Raw genomic sequence first — 8750 nt, 5'->3', positions numbered from 1 at the left:
TGTAATGAAAAAAACAAGGGAAGTTTGGATAACAAAAGGTGTTATTAAAACACACAAAGGTAATGGCCGAAAATCTGGGTTGTCAGGAACCTCCCTGAAGGGGGCATTTGAGAGGGGACCGGAATGCTGAGGGATCTACCAAGTGGATATCTGGTAGAAAAGTGGTTCAGACAGAGGGAGCAGGGAGTGCCAAGGCCCCGGGGTAGGAGGACGATGGGCACGTGTGCAGAGGATATTGTTGTGGCCGAAAAACAGTGAAGGAGGGGTGGGGGGGAGGTGATGAGGTCTGGGGCCAGGTCACGGAGGGCTTAGTAGGCCATGATAAGGAGCTTGGCTTTTATTCTGGGAACAATGAAAAACCATTGGAGGGATTTATGCGGGAAGGTGGTGGCATGTGAGTCACAATTTTCAAAGACCACTCTCGTCTATGGTTTCTAAGCCTCAGCACTTGGCATCAGGGCGCTGTGGGATGTTCAGCAGCGTTCCTGGCCTCCACCCACTAGATGCCAATAGTACACTCGCAGTTGTGATAAGGCCGTTCAGCCGCTTTTCTGACCTCCACCCACTAGATGTCAGTAGTACACTCCCAGTTGTGATAACCCATGGTGTCTCCAGACATTGTCAGACGTCCCCAGGAAGGGCAAATATTGCTCCCAGGTGAGAGTGACTGCTGTAGTCATGAAAGCCAAGGAGGACAGTGGAAATGTCCCCAACTGACAGAGCCTGCCGAGACAGGGCTGCAAAGTCCTGCACCTGATCTTAGACCACACCCTGCACTGGAGAAGGAAGAAGGCCGGCAAGGTGCTCCTGGGTCAGTGAATAACACAGGGGTGGGGACGGCAGGGTAAAGAAAGAGGATTGAATGGGTACTGACCTGACTGAAGTTGAAAGCTGCGCTGTGGCTACGTACGAGAAGACCCCCATGTTTGGTGAATACACGCTGGAGTGTTTAGGGATAAAGAAGCCTGATGTATAAAGTCTACACTCAGATGATTCTGGAGAAATTATGCACATCCATACGTGTAACTTGAGACTGTTATGTATGTGTGTATGTACATAAAATCCCATGCTGTGTGTGTATGGGTCTAGAGACTGACAGATACATTGGTATATAGCTAGGTTGCCCTGATATAAAATAATAGTTCGAGTGAAGGATATACAAATATGCTCTTTGTACTATTTTTATTCTTGCCACTTTCCTGTATGTTGGAAATTACTTCCAAATAAAAAGCTTCAGAGGTCATCTACTCTATGTGTGACTGGTGGGCCCTGAATTGTACAACCCCTTGTGAAGCTCTGTGCTGCCTGCCCTGTGACCCAGCGGCTCCACTTCTGGGCATGTGCCTCATAGGAGTGACTTATGTTGGCCAAAAGCCTTGTACCGGAAGGAAGGTACATAGCAGTGTATTTTTTCCTTTTTTTAAAGATTTTATTTCTTTATTTTTAGAGAAGAAGGGAAGGAGAGAAGGAGAGAAATACCAATGTATGGTTGCCTCTCGTGCATCCCCTGCTGGGAACTGGCCTGCAACCCAGGCATGTGCCCTGACTGGGAATGGAACTGAGATCATGTGGTTTGCAGGCCTGCACTCAACCCACTGAGCTACACCAGCCAGGGCCATAGCAGTGTATTTTTAAAAATATTTTATTTATTTACATGTTAGAAAGAAGGGAAGGGAGAGAGAAAGAGAGGAAGAGAAATATCAAGGTGCAGTGTCCTCTCACATGCCCCCAACTGGGGACCTGGCCCACAACCCAGGCACATGCCTGGATTGGGAATCGAACTGGCAACTTTTTGGCTCACAGGCTGGTGCTCAGTCCCCTGAACCTCACCAGCCAGGGTGCAGAGTATTCTTAATAGCCCCAAACTGGAAACAACCTACATATCCCTCAGAAGTGGAACTGATAAATGGATGGTAGCTCACTTACACATTGAATACTGCCCAACAACAAAAAACAATGTATAACATGACACCAGGGGTAAATCTCAAAAATATGATGCTTCGCGTAATGAGCCAGAAACAAAAGACTGCACATTACATGGTAACTTTGTTTCTTTCACTTTAACAACAGGCCAAACTGACCTATGATGATAGACATTAGAATACTGGTTATCTGCCCTGGCTGGTGTAGCTCAGTGGCTTGAGCACGGGCCTGTGAAGTAAAGGGTCGCCAGTTTGATTCCCAGTCAGGACACGTGCTTGGGTTGCAGGCCAGGTCCCCAGTGGGGGACCCATGAGAGGCAACCACACATTGATGTTTCTCTCCCACTCTTTCTCCTTCCCTTCCCCTCTCTATAAAAAATAAATAAATAAAATACCAAAAATGTATCAAGCTGAGCACTTAAGATTTGTACAATTTACTGTATGTATCTTAGATAAGTAGTAGTAGTAATAATAATAATAATAATAATAATAATAAAAGATTGCCCTAGCTTCTTTGCAGTGGCCTGGACAGACAGCAGAGAAACTGCCTGAAAGGCTGTGACAAAGACTGGGGAAAAGCAGGGAGGGAGGAGCAGCCTGGAGCAGCCACAGGGTGAGTGGCAGAGATGGAGTGAAATGAGAGAACGAGGGGGCTCCCGGGGGATCCCTGGTGAACGATCGGGTGGGTGGTGGTGCTGGTGACTGAGCTGGGAGGCCTTGGGCAGGAGCAGGACCTGAGGACCCCCTACTCTGTCCCCATTTCTCCAAGTCCTGCAGGAGTCGGATTTCCATCTGGTCACCACTAGAGGGCAATGGGTTCCTTCCTGGAGGACCAGGCAGCCTGAATCCTGTTCGGAGGTACCTGCGCTGTGCAGCCTGGTTGCTGAGGGGCCTCTGAGCCACCCACAGACACTGTGCTCTGTCCAAGTAGATAAGTAGATCGTGTAGGATGGGGAGGGAAGGAAATTACATCCTAACACCTTGGAACCTGAAAATCGTGACTCCAGTCCTTCCTTCATGCTCAGGATGGAGCCGGGCTCCTGAAGGTGGTCACAGGTCTAGCTGCCAACACTGTCCTCCTCACCTGCTCCCCGCTTCACCGCAGTCCTGCTTCCCAGAAGGGACGTGCTGCCTGCAAATGCCCCCTGTCACACTTGCTGCGCCTTCAGCCTGACCTCTGGGCATCCTTCACACCCCTTCGGGATCGCTTCCTCCAGGACCCCTTCCTCACCCAACATGTGGGTCAGGCTTGCCCCCTACTTCTCCCATCATAGCCCTTTCTCCCTAAATGGTGTCAGCCCATCTCCCTGTCTGACTCCTCAGCTCCCCTGTGGCTCTGAAAGGTGGGACAGGGCCGAGCACGGGTCCATATCCTCCAAGAATATTTGTTGAATGAAGGAAAGAACAGATGAGTGAGTGAGTGAGTGAATCTGAGGTTGTAAGAGGATAGCACCTCAGTTAACCCACCTGTGGTTTCCAAGTTAGACACCTGGGTTTCAGTGCTGCCACATGTGAGCTGTGTGACTGTAGCAACTGTCTGAACTCTGGGGCCCAGCTGTTATACAGATTCAGTGATATGATGCATGTCAGTCTCTTAGCCTAAAATCTGCACGTAGCCTGTGCCCAATAAAAACAAGAGAAGTTTTTCTGGGTAAAAGAAAAAGTAAATGTATATGTGTGTTAATGATGCCTGTTCATGCTGTACAATAAACTGTTAGCTAATGCCAAGGAGTGAAATTGGGAGAAGAAACAATTTTCATTGTACTTTATGTATTTCTGTAGTGGAATGTCTTACCTTTACGTGTGTTTTACTTTTGTAATAACACAAAGTTTAAAGGAAAAATAAAATCCAGTGAGCATATGAAAGAATGCCGAACACGATGAGTCGTTAGTCGTGAGAGAAACACGAAACAAAACCACGTGAAACATACTGCTCGTCACCAGAAAGGCTAAAAGTAAAAGGCTTGACGGTAACAAACTTGGCGAGAATGTGGAGCAGCTGGAGCTCCCGGACATGGTTGGTGAGGGTGTAAGACGGCAAATCCATTTCGAAAAAATGGTAGATGGTTTGTAGTAGTAAGCTGTACTTCCCCTCTGAACCAGAAATTCCACTCCTAGCTATGACCCAGGCACCGGGAGAAATGGAAATCTGTGTCCACAAAAGACTTGTAACAAACGGTTGTAGCCTCGCCCTGACTGGTCTGGCTCGGTGGGTTGGGTTGGGTGTCGTCCCCCAGACTGAAAGGTAGCCAGTTCGATTCCCGGTCAGGGCACATGCCTAGAGTGTGGGCTGAGCCCTTAATCATTGTGTGTGTGTCCCAAATATGTGAACAGAACCGATGCTCCACGGAGCCGAGCCATCTGTGGCTGGTGGCACCAAACACCCTGGCACCCTGTGCGCCCCCCCAGGGCATGTCAGCTCCAGGGCACTGGGCCTGATGATAAGGGCCCGGGTGACCTGGAGAAGACCCTGGGGTTTTCTCTACCCACCCTGTGCGTGCTCCCAACTTGGGGTTCTGATCTTGCCTCTCTTGGGGCTTTTAGGTCCCAGGCTCCTCCAGGGAGCGCCGGCCCAGAGGTGCCCCCAGGAGTTCCGTGGGATCAGGAGCCTAGGCAGGTTGGTGTGGGAGGGCCGTGAGCAGGGACAGCTGGGCCCGCCAACCTGCAAACTGAACTGCACCCTTTGGCCCCACAGGCAGGACCAACCGCACGTGGGCTTCTAGCGGGTGCACCCCCATTCCGTACGGTGCGGCTACAATACCTGCGAGGTCTTCCTTGGAAGAGACGAGTCTTGGAGAGCTGCTTCCTGGCTCGATTCTGAGCGACAGTCTGAAAACAAGGATTTTCACAAGGTCAGACGGGCTCTGCTGCATCGGAGGGGGACTGAGCGTGGCCGTGTTGGTAATCGGCAGACTGGATGGCTGGGAGGACAGTTATGGCCATGAAACCCAGGAATACGTTGGGGTCTACTCCAGATCACAGCCACTTCCTTCCCAGTGCCCAGGGGACTTCTGTGACCAAGAAATAATGGTTAAGGATGACAGAGCAAAAATAGTAGTCACGGCCCATCGCCACCGTGTTCATTCTGAAGTCAACACCCTGAACGAGGCAGGCACGTTACCCCGACTTATACACGAGGGAGCGGAGGGGCAGTGAGCTGAAGGGGCTCTCCCAGTTCAGAGGTAGCAAGTGGTGGAGCAGGGCATCAAACCCCAGAGACTTTGAACCCAAACCGTGTATTTTTTTTATTCTCACCTGAGAACGTGCTTATTGATTTTGGAGAGAGGGGAAGGGAGGGATAGAGAGAGGGAGCGAAACGTCGATCGGTTGCCTCCCATATGCACCCTGACTCAGGACCAAACCCACAACAAACCCATGTGCTCTGACTGAGAATTGAACCTGCAACCTTTTGGTTTATGGGATGACCCTCCAACCAACTGAGCCACACTGGCCAGGGCCCAAACCAGGGTTTTTAATCATCACATAGCTCTCCTCCAGTTGCTCTCAGAGAGGCAGGAAGCAATGGGCTCGGTATGGAGATTGGCACCTCAGTATTATTATTATTTTCAAAAAGCATTAATTAAGCCCTGACTGGCGTGGTTCAATGGGTTGGGTGTCGCCCTGCAAACCGAAAGATCGCAGGTGTGATTGCCGGTCAGGGCACATGCCTGGGTTGTGGGCCGGGTCCTGACTGGGGGCGAGAGAGGCAACTGATACATGTTTCTCTTGCACATCATGTTTCTCTCCCTCTCTTCCCCTCTCTCTAAAAATAAACAAATAAAATATTTTTTTAAAACCGTAGCATCTTTATTTGTAAAAGCCCCAAACTGTCAGCAATAGGAGAATGGATAAACACTCCGTGGTGTGCGTCTATGGTGGAATACTGCCCAGCAACAACAGGAATGATTTACTGACATAGGCGACAGCGTGGCTTACTCTTGTGGACATAATGCTGAGTTAAAGACACCAGGCACCAACGAAAGTGTACTGCGTTGTTGTTTAATGTCATTTACGTGAAGTTCTAGGGCAAGCGGAACTGAGTTATGGTGATAACAGTCAAAATAGTGGTTGTCTTTGGGGAACGGGGCCTGGCATAAGAGGACCCTGGGGTACTGGGAATATTTTGTGTCTTGATCTGGGAGATGGTTGCACAGGTGTGTACATGGATCAGAATTCATCAAGCTATGCACAAATGTTCACAACAGCTTTATTTGTAACAGCTTAACACTGGCAATAACTCAAATGGTCATCAACAGGCAAATGGATAAAGAAACTGTGGCGCACCCACAGGCTAATACAAGCCAGCAATAAGAGGGAATGGGCCATCAATACACACAACAGCAGGGGTGAATCTCCAAATAATGATACCGAGTCTTTAAGAAGCCAAACAGAAAAGAGTGATACTCTATGATTCATTTGTATGAAGTTCTAGAAAATGCAAACTGTTGTAGAGCGACGGAAACCAGGTCAGTTGTTGCGTGGTTTGCCTGTCGGGTGGAGGAGGGAGGGAGAAGGACCAGGGGAACTTCTGGGGGTGCTGGTTTCTTATCTTCATTGTGCGGATGGTTTGCAGATGTACTGATATGCCAAAAATCATCAAATTTTACACTCTAAATGTGTACAGCTTACACTGTGTTAATTCTACTTCAATAAAGTTGCAAAAACATTTATAATAACTCATTGAGAATTGTGCATTTAATGTACATAAATTAGGCTTCAGTGAATAAAAGACAAGAAAAGGAAGAAACTGTCCACCTAACTCTTTTTTAAAGTATTTATTTATTTATTTTTAGAGAGAGGAAAAGGAAGGGAGAAAGAGAGGGAGAGAAAGATCCATGTGTGAGAGAAACATCCATCCGTTGTGCCTTGCACACCCCCAACTGGGTACCTGGCCCACACCCCAGGCAGGTGCCCTAACTGGGCATTGAATCAGCGACCTTTCTATTCACAGGCTGCTGCTCAGTCCACTGAGCCACACCAGGCAGGGCAAGGGTCTTTATTCCTTTTAAACAGCCCCACATCCATTCACAGGCATGGGTCTCCAGTCCAGTGGAGGAAACAGAAGACTCCCGATTAACGGGTTCAGACACCATGATTCTGCCTGGCTCCGCCAGTGGCTACTTGGGAAGCAGTGAAAACGTGTGTGCGTCCATTTCCCCCTCTGTCCTACCAGTGGTGAGTAGGGCTTTGGGGTGAGGTAGACCCGGGCTGTAAAGCATGTTTCCCGACTTCCCACCCTTGTGACTGCCCTCCCCTCTCGGACCTTTCGTTTCCTCCTCTGCAGAATGGAGATAGTGCCAGTGCCAGGCCACCGTGGAGATAACACATCCACAGCCTGGCCACGCGGCCGACACGCAGGGGCCGCAGGGTGGCATGCCCATGTCGTTACCATCATGATCACTAAATGAGGGGTGAAGACAACAGCTGCATCCCTGGCCAGGGAAGGTCCAAGCCTAGTGAGACAATGTGTCTTTTTAAAATTCAATTTATTGGGGTCATATCGATTACTAACATTATATTGGTTTTGAGTGTGTCGTTCTATAATACATCATCTATAGATTGCATGCTGTTCACCCACCAAAGTCAAGTCTCCCTTCATCACCATGTATTTGACCCCTTTACCTTACAGACTGTAACTGCCTCCTCCTACCCCTTTCTCTCTGTAACCATGGTCTTGTTGTCTGTACATGAAGGTTTTGGATTTTTTGGTCTCGTTAGTTGATCTGTTTCTTTCAGTTTTACTTCTTGACTTTTTCTGTCCGATGTTTTGCTTTGCATGATATTCTCAGGATCCACCCATGTGTCCAAATGGCAGTACGTCATCCTTTCTTGCGGCTGGGTAGTGTTACACTGTGTATATATACCACATCCTCTCTATCCAGTCATCACTGATGGACACCATGTCTTAGCCACTGTGGATAATGCTGCAGTGAACATAGGGGTGCAGATATCTTTATGAATAAATGTTTTCACGTTCTTCTGGTAGATACCCAGATGGATTGCTGGGTCATATGGTAGCTCTGTTCTTATATATATTTTTTAAGGGTAAGTAAAACAGAAAATAAAACCCAGTGAAGAAACCCACAGGCTACTTACTCAGCTATTGGATAATCCAGGATGCCTCCAGGTCATTGGTGGGTCTAGAACTTATCAAGTTAAGGACTCGTAGGGAGGGGAACTGCAGGTTATAAGAGCATTACCAACCAAGGCCAAGGGACTGTTCAGAAGAGAGCTCAATGGTAAAGTGAGAATTTAACTCAGGTGTGCAGAACTTGACCATAGATTAAGGATTCCCTTTTCTGAGATAGAGACCAACTCAACATCTGTTTAATCGTATCTGACGCCTAATGCAAAACCCAGTAGCGTGGAGGAGGGAAACCCAGTTGAGAGCTGCCCAAAGAGCTGGAATTAGTCAAGCTGCTTTACACAATACAGCGTGGATGCTTACACTAAAGCACGTTTCACTCAAGCTTCCCGATTAGCACTAGACAGGGGCCTAGCCTCAGTCCGTCTTTCCTACTGTGGGCGCAACCAAAAGGGACATGAAGCCTCCAAACGCAGTCAGGTACAGAGATGAGAAGGAAAAGCGGACCCAGAAAGGCAGGCTCAGGCCAGCTGGGAGTCCAGTTATGCTCGGTCCCCTCTTCCCGCTGAGCACCAGGCTGGCGGCAACCCAGATAGAGCGTCTGGATCTCTCAGCACATGCACTCAGATGGCGCGTTGGGGCCATCACCACTGTTTTTTGAGGAACCTCTCCACACTATTGTCCACAGTGGCTGTACCAGTTTATGTTCCCACCCGCAGCAAACGGGGGCTCCTTTTAACCTA

General features: G+C 48.7%; 1 long non-coding RNA gene across 1 annotated transcript; it reads left to right on the top strand.

The window, feature by feature from the left end:
• The first annotated feature begins 626 nt into the window (after positions 1-626).
• Positions 627-7427, top strand: LOC118980143 (uncharacterized). Its single transcript, XR_005065059.1, has 5 exons — positions 627-906; positions 2443-2535; positions 4618-4774; positions 6954-7097; positions 7207-7427. It is a non-coding gene; the product is annotated as an uncharacterized LOC118980143 (long non-coding RNA).
• Positions 7428-8750: the final 1323 nt, after the last annotated feature.

The sequence above is a fragment of the Sturnira hondurensis genome, unplaced genomic scaffold (assembly GCF_014824575.4).
Source record: "Sturnira hondurensis isolate 20B ecotype Veracruz unplaced genomic scaffold, ASM1482457v3 Scaffold0022908, whole genome shotgun sequence".
Lineage (NCBI taxonomy): Eukaryota > Metazoa > Chordata > Mammalia > Chiroptera > Phyllostomidae > Sturnira > Sturnira hondurensis.
The sequence above is the reverse complement of the archived record's forward strand: the minus strand, read 5'-3'. Positions and strand labels throughout refer to the sequence as shown.